Here is a 9,135-nt window from a genome sequence, read left to right as displayed (position 1 = left end):
AAGCGATTTGGGAACGAGTGGAGAAGCCATCCCTCAACGAACGAGGGGGCCTGAGATTCCAACTGTCTCACGCCTGGGATTCATCGATTGTCAATATTCCTTGCCGATTGACACGTGACCAGTCTCCGATTACGATCAATACCGGAGCATCTTTGCAGTTGCCAGATGAAGTCCAACGAGATTGGATGAAAATTCGCAAAATTCGTAAAACCTCTAGTCTCAAAATGTGTCGTCATTGCGCTCCTCGATCTATCGGTTTCGTGAACTATTCTCTTGTTTTTTGACTTTTTATGTATATTTTGGTAAGCGCCGTCAGTGGCGTACCGTGGCCGCCCCAACCCCGGGGGGCTGAAGAAAATTCAATTTTGCCGCCCCTGCCGCAACAGCCCGAAAAGGTTGACCCACATTTTTTTTTCGGTCGTTTGAAAAAGTGAAGAGCAAAAAAAAAAAAGGGTTTCAGGCGCAAGCGCCCTAAAAGCAGCACATTTTAATGTATAGTACCATTTTTTCAAAAAATTTTATGCTTTATCAAATTTTTCCGCCCATTTTTATTTACTAATTCTTTTTGCCGCCCCTTCGTTTTTGCCGCCCCTGTTTTTGCCGCCCCTTCATTTTGGTCGCCCCCTGCTTTTACCCCGGGAGCTGGCGCCCCCAAAGCGCCCCCTCCACAAAAAAATACGCGCATGGCCGTGGTAGCTTTTGGTGAATTACGCCATAAATGTCCCGGGAGCACTCGATTTTGAAAGTGACGGGGATGTGCGGACCTATGGGTCTTTCGGTGAGAGCCTAGACACCGAAAAAGGGGGTCTTTCAGTGGGAAGGTCCCAAAAAAGTCCAAAAAAGTGGGTCTTTCCGTGAGACTGGGGAAAATCTGACCAAAAAAAGAGGGTCATTCAGTAAGACTGTGAAAAATTTTGGGTCAAGATATAAAAGTTGGTACATAATTTTCAAAAAGTTATCAAAATTTGCAAAAATTTAAAAATATTATTTGAAAAATTTGAACAAATATTTGATAATGAAAAAATGGGGTCATTCAGTGAGAGAGTATCAGAAAATGTTTTAAAGGGGGGTCTTTTGGTGACAGGAATACACAAACGGGGGTCATTGGGTGAGAGGGACTTCAGTAAAACAAAAAAGGGGGTCATTGGGTGAAAAAAAATGGGGGTCAAGTTGCCGCACATCCCCGTCACACATTTTTAGTGAGTGCCGCGGAAAAATGCCTGTAAATGTAAATGTAAATCAGAAATGTAATGTAAATAAAATTATGTAAAAGACCAGTGCTAATGTTTGGTGACCAAATGTTCGGAACAACGGTACGTTTGAAGGTGTTTTTAGAATGTTTGAAACACAGTGTCATTGCCCCGATATTTTCATGGTAGAAATCCCATGAAGGTAGTCGAATCCACTAGTTCTTCAACAGCCACGCATGACCATTGTGTTCCGACCTGTTTAATAGGTTTAAGGCTATGGGCCGAGGGACCTCCGACTAAGGCTATTGACAGTAGCCTGGTCACTGACCTCTGTAGATGTCGGTGTGCCTGGTATGTCATCTGCGCAAGTACCGTGTTATTATATGTTCCGTAACCCTGAGTGTTGACGAATGAGGGCAGCAGTCATTTTTTTGTTCTGCTCATATAAAGTTTTTGTTAGTTTTAATTTCAAAACGCATGGTTGATTTCCAAGATTATCATGTTCGTTCAACACATATATTCAAGTGCAAGCCTTACAATTGGTTTTTATAGAAACCAAAAATGATGATCCACATTTGCACCAATGACTATTGTCAGTGATGCAATGGAGATTTTCATACCAAGAACACTGGTGACAAGGTGTGGTTTGATGACCACTACAAACGAGCAGCAACCAAGAAGCGCCGTTTCAGCAAGCTAAAAAAGAACAAAACCAAGGAAAACAAAGATAAGTTTACAAAAGCTAGAAAGGAGTACAATCATGAGGCGGGGATAGCCAGAAGGGACTATAACATTAACAGGTTGAGGAAAGAACTCTCAGATGGCAGCCTCAGCAGCACGGAATTGTGGAACACTGTTAACACCCTGTCTGGTCCACCAGAGTAGATATACCAATGCTGAAGGATGGGCATCACGTCTACACTACATTACAGGACAAAGCTGAAAAAAATTATGCCAGACCTTTGCTGCTAAATGTCAGCTTGCCATCGCAGAAGAATCTACTCCTGAAGTGTAGCATTGAACAACATACTCAATGGAAAAGCTAAAGATAGCCTTAAAAGGTCAAAGATGTTAAGGAAGCTTCACAGGAATCTTCAACCAGATAAAGCTGCTGGTCCTGATGAAATCCCTACAAGAGTCCTGAAGGAGTGCAGTGGGGAACTTGCAAGACCACTCAGCATGATTTTTGAGCTTTGCTTCTCCAAGGGAGTTTTCTCAAGCCAATGGAAGCCTGCATCTGTCATCCCTATTCACAAGAGAGATTTAAAGTCCAATCCATCTATGTACCGCCCATCTCTCTCCTCTGCATCATCCGCAATGCCCTTAATCGAATCATAGGTGTGAACGTTAAGTGGCTGCAGCAACAGTCCTCTACAAACTGCACACCAGTTTGTGCAGCTTTGTGCCCACCAGATCTGAAGGCACTGCTACCAGAGCCATTTGTACTACAGCTTGTCCATGCCTTGCCATGCTCTCAAACTACCAGTTTCTAGAACCATATCTACTGGTAGGACCTTCATCCACACTGCAGTTCACGTTATATGAGAGATAATACATGATGGAGGCCATTGCAGTATTTGAATATGCTGCCCCTCTTTAGCATGCTGGCCTTTTACTCAGAGACAGTTGAACCATGTGATGGACATGTAAGCCCATCCAAGGCAGAATATGCAGAGATTTTGTCACAAAGACAACTGTCTCTGAATGGTTCTCCACCTGGTTTCTGTCCGCCAGCTGAGTATAGTTCGGTCATGACCCTTAAAAAACTTCAAGTGCAAAACAAAAATATACCAGGATGTCATTTATGATGGTATTTTCCGAAAATTATGACCTTTATCATGCTATTAATTTAGCCTGGAGAACTGGTACTGACATCTGCAAATCTTGCTGCAATTTCTGGATAGTATTTCTATGACTTAAATAATTATTTTTGTTATTTCTTTTAAAACCAACACATTACTGCCTATGATGACTTTATCGTATTACTTAAATATCAAAATCTAGTAATAACTAGAGCGGTTCTCGGCTTTCGCGGTTCTCAGCATTCGCGGTTCTCGGTGGGTTTGTGGTATAGGGTAGGGGAACCGTGTTGTGTGATCCTGGATGGTGTGTTTTATTGATTGGTTTATGCCTTTGGGCTGTTTTGGCCCGTATGTGTCGTTTCTGTTCAGAACCTTGTGTGATTCGAATGTGTATTGTTTTCTTTGTGGTATTTGATGTGTTTTAAATATACAGGCCCTATATGTTTGTCTGCCTGTGCAATTGGAATAACTAATGCAAGAAACATCATATAGTTTGATTTGAAGATGACAGTAACGCACAGTGTCATCGCCCCGATATCTTCATGGCAGAAATCGCCATGGTAGGTTGAATCCACAGCCACGCATGGCCATTTTGTTCCGACCTTTCAGACACATAATGAGCCGAAGGACATCCCGACTAAGGCTACTGTCAATACCTCGGTAATTGCCTTTTCTAGTGTGTAATTGAAACACATTGTATTGGAATAAGGTGAACTTTTTGGGTTCCTTTTAGTAGTGGCAACACTGGTTGGTTGCTTATAAACAGTGATTTCAGCACTGCCGAGTGCCGACGCCTTCAGCTCATTTTGCTATAAATAAATGATTTTGAGATCTCTTTTGGGAATAAAATTGCCAAATATGAGGAAAAGTACCTCAAATAATTATGTACACATCCTTGCAGCTGGCCATAACTGTGAATGGTCTAGTGGAATGGCTGTCAAATTCTGCATACTTTACCCACTCATCTCATGTATGGCATGGCATGGCAGCTCAATATAGCCTAAATGTTTTTCTTTAACGGCACTGAAAAAAATATTTTTGTGGGTTTGTTTTTATGGTGGGCTTTTATGTAATGCTGCTGGCTGCTGCTATAATTATCAGTAGGCTATAGGTAGGTCTGCATGGTCTAGTAATTTTGATCCGAAATGCTGTTTTGCTTTGCTGAAGTTTCCATCGTTATAGCCCGGCAAACACAAAACGTTTTCGACATCATTCGCAAAAGGTTATAAAAGGTTGTCAGAAAACGTTTAAATGTCGGGTTATATAAAGGGTACATTAATGGTATAAAACGTTTTCATAACACTAAAAAACATTTGTTGGTAATTTACTGCACAACAAATACAAATGTTTTACAGAAAACATTCAAATGTCGGGTTATATAAATGGTATAAAAACGTTTTAATAACATTCCAAAAACATTTTGAAAACTTGGTGCAAATCATTCTAAACAGAATGTTATTTTGGGGTTGAAAAAAGATTTTGCAAACAATGTTTGCCCAAAATATTTACAATATAATAACGTTTTTAAAATGTTTTCATGACCTTTATATAACCAGACATTTAAATGTTATTAAAACGTTTTGTAAAAAACATTTTAAGAACATTTTTGTGTTTGCGAGTAACATGTTTTATTTTTTTATTCGGCCTTATCATATCAACTAATGCTTTTACAATAACAAACGGTGTGAGTCATATTGGATTTAAAAAAAAGACGATTTTAGTTTTTCATCGAAAAATAGGTGAGAAGGGACTTTTTTATTGTATTCTTCTGGTAGGTAATTAAAAAATAAGAATAAATTTAAAGCGGCCTCAAAAAAGGAAACAGTTTTTGTATTCTTCTGGTAGGTATTAAAAACAATAAAAATACATTTGAAGCGGTCTCAAAAAAGGAAGCGGGAGGGGATGAGAAACATGTTTTATTTTTTACTCGGCCTTATCATATTTACCGTATTAACAACAGCGTGAGACATGGATTTGTTTGGATTTGTGAATAGACACAATGTTTTTAAGGGTAGGCCTGCATAGCTGTTGCATCAATTGACACTTTTATCGCGGGTTGTCTTTCCAGATTTTCTGTTTGTTTGTGTAATACACAACCATTAACATTCATGCACCCTTAACCTAGCGCAAACATTATAAACTTTATCAAGTGGTAATTGTGTTTACTTTGCCAGCACTAGTCTGCTACAAAGCCGGTTTCTGTCGGTCCTAACACTCGTCGTTCCTAACAAACATGTTTGTTCGGGATAGCCACACACAGTCTGGCCCGAGACTAGGCCATCACAAGGAATGATCAATTGCCAGAACCCCTAAACGATAAATATAAGCTCCCCCAAACAGGCGCCCAAAATAGCCTAAACCCACGCCAGAATGGGTGTATTTGGACAGGAAAATTCCAGATTTGGGCTAATTGTACGCAATTGTGTGCAGTGCCGAATTTTTTTTCAGCGTTTTTCTCATTAAATTAGGGTCCCGTTCAAAAAAATAATAAACTGGTGTCTAGATGTAAGCACAGTTAACACACCAGGAAAATTATAGAATATACAACCAGCTAGTTAGGCCGGTTCAGCGCGAACAAACATGCACCTGGTCGGATCGCTTATGTGATTTCCTACGGATACTCCTACGAATCACACAATATTACAAAACTCGCTGGAAACTATCACCTCTGTGGGTTTTGGGGTATATCAAGCACGAATATTTTCTGCAAACACTGCATGTGAAAGAGTAGGTCAATAGTCAGACTATTATAGGGTGGGTGCGGCATGCCGCACCCGCCCAAAAAATAAATAAGTTGGTCTGTAGATTGATTGAGTTTTCGTCGACACACAGTGCTCCAGGAGCACTATAACTTTGTTGCTGGTAGTTAGGGCTTACCCAGCAAACACAAAAACGTTTTAAAAACGTTTTAAATAAGTTATATTTTGGCTTTTGGTGTAGGTAAAAACGTTTTAATAACATTAAAATGTCGGGTTATAAAAAAGTCATGATAACGTTTTAAAACGTTTTGTATGAAAACGCACTACAACAATAGTTTTAAATATTTTCAAAGAATGTTATTGTAAACAATTTTTAAAAACATTTTTGCCAAATATTGTGTCAATACTTAAATAACATTATGTTAAAATTTTTGAACCCAGCAAACACAGAAATGTTCTTAAAATGTTCTTGTCTAAACATTTTAATAACATTTAAATGTCGGGTTATATAAAGGTCATGAAAACGTTTTTAAAACGTTATTGAAAATATTTTGGGGAAACATTTTTCACAAAATATTTTTTCAACCCCAAAATAACATTCTGTTTAGAATGTTTTGTATCGAGTTTTCAAGAATGTTTTTGGAATGTTATTAAAACGTTTTTATACCCTTTATATAACCCGACATTTAAACGTTTTCTGTAAAACATTTTTGTTTGCTGAGCAGTAGATTATCAAAAATGTTTTTAAGGTTATGAAAAGTTTTATACTCTTAATATACCCTTTATATAACCCGACATTTAAACGTTTTCTGACAACCTTTTATAACCTTTTGCGAATGATGTCGAAAACGTTTTGTGTTTGCTGGGTAGTGGTGTGTTGGTATTAATATTTGGAGTGAAGGAGAAGGTGGTTTTAGCTCTAATTATTTACCCAGTGATGGAACCGAGACTGTGGGACAGTCTAACTCCGTTAAGCAGCAAGATTTATAGAACGAACACGAGGTGGATAGAAATTATTCACATGCCCGAATTGTAGCACTGTGTATATTGAAAATGGTTGTCAAAAAGTGCAGGAAGCAAGCAGTTGTGAGCTTTGAACATAAAGATAGCAGTATAAAGTTGTTGTTGTTTTGATTTGTTTTGTTTTGTTTTGTTATGTTTTTGTTTCAAGTGCAAGCCTTACAATTGGTTTTTATAGAAACAAAAATGATGATCTCCCATCATTTGCACCAATGATTTTTTGTTGTTGTTGTTTTGTTTTGTTTTTTTTGTTTTGTTGTTGTTTTTTTTTGGGTATTTGTTTTGTTTTGTTTCAAATAACAGCTGGTATGATCAGTGCAATTTCTTGAAAGCAAATTGTTTTTACCTGTTATTTTAAATATGTGACGTGGTATATCAAAAAGAGACACTTTTGGGCAGGGTAATCACTTTTGAGCATGTTGAGTGCTTACGGTGGTACTACACCCCCTGATAAATTTTGCATTTTTCTCAAAAAATATATAACAACACACTGGTAACAAAAATTATGTAGGCCTATATTATATAGGGGTAAGGAATCCAATTACTTCACTGAAATTTCAGTAATTTAAGACAAATGGTTCATTATATAATAGAAATGTGGTACATTCTAGCAGGAGACCTACCTCTTTTCTTATCATAAATACCGTATACTGCCTGTCTTGAGTCACTGAAATTCCAGTGTAGTTACTGGATTCTTTGCCCCTATAATAATTATACATAACTTTTGTTACCAGTGTGTTATTATTTTTTTGAGAAAAATGCAAAAATAGTAACAAATTTATCAAGGAGTGTAGTACCACCGTAACAGATCAGAGGATGTTTTAAGGAAGCCCCATCATGCACTGTAAAAGTGTTATCACTAGAGTTTCAACTGCCACTTTACTTTTCAAATCCCATTGAACTCTGTGCAAAAGATGTTGTTTTAGAATTGCCCGTGTGTCATTATTACTTGGTCGATTTCAGATCTAAAGTGATGTATGCATGAAGGATAATTCACACCTTCTGTAGATAACAAAAAATGTGAAATCGACCAACTTTTTGAAGGTGTTTTTATTGTAAATATATACCATCCACGTGTGAATGCAGTGGGCGGGCAGTGGTGTCATGTTCACTCACGCAGCTGTGCTAACCGCAAGACTTGCTGGGAAGTGCTTAAATCATCCTCTGGTAACAGATAGATGTAGAGATATTTTGCTCCACATCGCCGTTTTCCCCCAATGAAATCGGACATTCCTAAGCGACTTGAAGATATTGAGTTCGTAAGTTATGGTAGGCCTATTATAAAATTGGAAACTGAGATACATCGGCCTATCTTGAAATATTTAGAATCAATCTTTTTTAGCAGCTGGTCTTATCATATGAATCCCCCTCCCCACATCATACATGCTCAAATTCTGTTTACCCCCCCCCCCCCCCACCCCCATGAATGATCTCATTTTTTGTAAGGTATTTTTATTAAATATTTCTAATGTGAAATTATTTGATATTTTTTAATGCTACTTGTGTGCAATTTAGGCCTATTCTTATGTAATTTGATGTTTCAAACATTCACAATTTAATGTTTCTAATGTTATGCCTATTTGATGATTCAGGTGGTATACACTCCTGATCAATTTTGTATAATTTTCCATTTTTCTCAAACTTTTTGTGGTAGGCCTACCGGTACTCTAGTCAGTTTATCCCTCAGATGCTCATACTGCAGTTACTGTCCGTTTTCCTATACACAATACACAGTGCTCTCACCATTGACGCGTGACCTCTACAAATGATGTATGTTGGGAGAATGGACACTTGCCTAGTTAACATCACTGTGTGAAAAATAACCAGCCAATATTTTATTTATTCTCCAAAACTTCTAGCAAATATATTTCTCTAACATGACCTAAAATTACAGCTAGGTTAGATGTTCAGAAATGGTCGCACTTTTGTAAAATATGAGTGAGGGCAAGGCATAGCTAGCCAACTCCCCGTGTTAATTGAATGGAGATTTGACCGAAAATATTGGTATCGGACCCCTCACTTCTGAAGGATGCCACAAAAAAACGGTAAAAGCTACATTTAAATTATTCTAAATAGGTTCTAGAAAATAAAGTTTTGTAACATGTCCTAAATTTTTAGCTAATTTAGATGTTTGGAGAGGTCGCACTTTTGTGTTTTAGGAAGGATATGTAAACGACAGATAACACCAAAAATATGAAGAAATTATTTCCAAACCGTGTTAAGTCAACAATCATTATGTTGCTCATTTTGAAGAATGCTGGTTAACAAAAAGCAGGTCTTTGTCTCATTTCGTGAACAAAAGTACACATACCATTGTTTCCTTTCGTTTCCTTTATAATCGGTTACCCAACTGAAGCTATAATACCAGGTTTATTGCGATGTCGCACATTGAAAACAGACACTTGTGCACAACCAGAGAAGATC

The sequence above is a fragment of the Amphiura filiformis genome, chromosome 5 (genome assembly GCF_039555335.1).
Source record: "Amphiura filiformis chromosome 5, Afil_fr2py, whole genome shotgun sequence".
Taxonomy (NCBI): domain Eukaryota; kingdom Metazoa; phylum Echinodermata; class Ophiuroidea; order Amphilepidida; family Amphiuridae; genus Amphiura; species Amphiura filiformis.
Note: the sequence above shows the minus strand (reverse complement) of the source record.